Source organism: Acyrthosiphon pisum, chromosome X, assembly GCF_005508785.2.
Source record: "Acyrthosiphon pisum isolate AL4f chromosome X, pea_aphid_22Mar2018_4r6ur, whole genome shotgun sequence".
NCBI classification, from domain to species: domain Eukaryota; kingdom Metazoa; phylum Arthropoda; class Insecta; order Hemiptera; family Aphididae; genus Acyrthosiphon; species Acyrthosiphon pisum.
Genome location: NC_042493.1, coordinates 112,390,803 through 112,392,510, shown reverse-complemented (window position 1 = coordinate 112,392,510; position 1,708 = coordinate 112,390,803). Strand labels below are relative to the sequence as shown.

At 24.6% G+C, this 1,708-nt stretch overlaps 1 pseudogene; it reads right to left on the bottom strand.

The window, feature by feature from the left end:
• Positions 1-1,496, bottom strand: part of LOC103310667 — a 33,277-nt pseudogene extending 31,781 nt beyond the window's left edge.
• Between the last annotated feature and the right edge of the window lie 212 nt (positions 1,497-1,708).

The following is a 1,708-nucleotide window of genomic DNA, read 5'->3' as shown; positions in this document are numbered from 1 at the left end:
TTTTTATTTATAAGCATTTAAAGTTCAAATTTATACGAAATATGTCAAAATTGCGAAAATTTGCAAGTAATTTAGTGGTTGAAAAATCGTAAAAATTTTTTCTTTATAACTAAGTTTTTAAAATTTGGTACAAGGTTCTCCATAAGTTTTTCTTTAAAAATAATATATCCTAGACTGACAAATCATCTCCGTTCAGAATCGTTTTTCGTATACAATGATATAATATCATTGGATTCAAATTTAATTCCATCCATTACAGTAACCCACTTGTAACCTACTGTACAGCAGAGCGACATCCACGACTTACCCGCCTTTTTTTCATTTAAATTCAATCAAATTTTGTTTGTTAGATCTTTCAGTATTCATAAGAAATTGTGTATAATATGTGTACATTGATTGTTTTAGAATCCTGCAAAACACTTGTGTTAAATGTTCAAGGTTTTTCATAAACAATAATCATGCATATTTTTCTTTATATAAAAATCTCTAAACAAGAAAATGTTTTGAATTCATACCAAGAAAATATTACAATAATTGTTTGGTACAAATGTCTGTCTATATGTCATTTTTGAATTAATGAGAACAAAATTTTTTTTGAAAATGTAGGGTAATTGGTATTATTTTCAGTTTTCCTGATAATTAAAAAAAAAAATCGGTAATAATTACTAACAGAAAAACTAAATAAAATTTGCTAACAGAAACCTAATCCACAAAATTAAATTGAATCATTTTTAATGCTTAAAAAAGAAAATATGACAATATAAATCACATAAACGTAAGCCATTTTGATACACAAAATCTAGAAGAATAAATTGTTTTAATATCTACTATCACTTACTTCTTTAATGTTCTGTGTTTCCTTGGAACTAAGAATTTCATTTAATACTTCTGTGGAAAATTTAGTAGAATTGTCTGATCGTATTGATGTACAACAATCATTTAAATTGTAGAAATCAAAGAAAGCATTCTGTGATAATAATAATGGAGCTATAAAAAATATGTATATTTATATGACTTACATAGGTAAAAAAATTACCAATAATTGCAGCAATATAGGAGAAAAATTGAGGGTTATCCATCAAATGATCATTCCAATCTTTAAGGACAGCATCGGTTCTTTAAATTTAAAAAATTCATATGAACTAGAGTGTTATATATTATGAATAATTAATTACCCTTGAGTTATGGCTTCCATATAAAGAATTTTTTTAGATAAAAGTTCTGCAAAAATGTTTCCTGCCACTGTTGTTCGGGTAATTGAACTTCTTTCTAAAGTTATAAGTGCCATTGACTTCACAAACTCTTCATGTCTTGATCACCGAAGTTTCATCTTACGATAATGAATAAACTATATCCTATTTAAGAAAGCAAAATTAAAATGAAGTTTATTATTCAAATTATAGGTACCTTATAATATTATAAATATTGTTATGTTAAATACATACATCTAAATTTTGCATTTTCTCATATTCAATAAGCATGTTTTTACATTTCATATTAATTTTACTAGCCATTTCTGATCATTTGAGTTAGAAATTGATGTAACATTTTCTTTTAAAATCTTTATATCAACGTATTGATTTACTATGATGTGTGTTTTTTGAAAAATATTAAAAATCCTAAATCAAAATTTTCATTTATAAGCATTCAAAGTTTAAATCTTGACAAATTACGGAAAAATAACGAAAATTAGCAAATTATTTTTAGT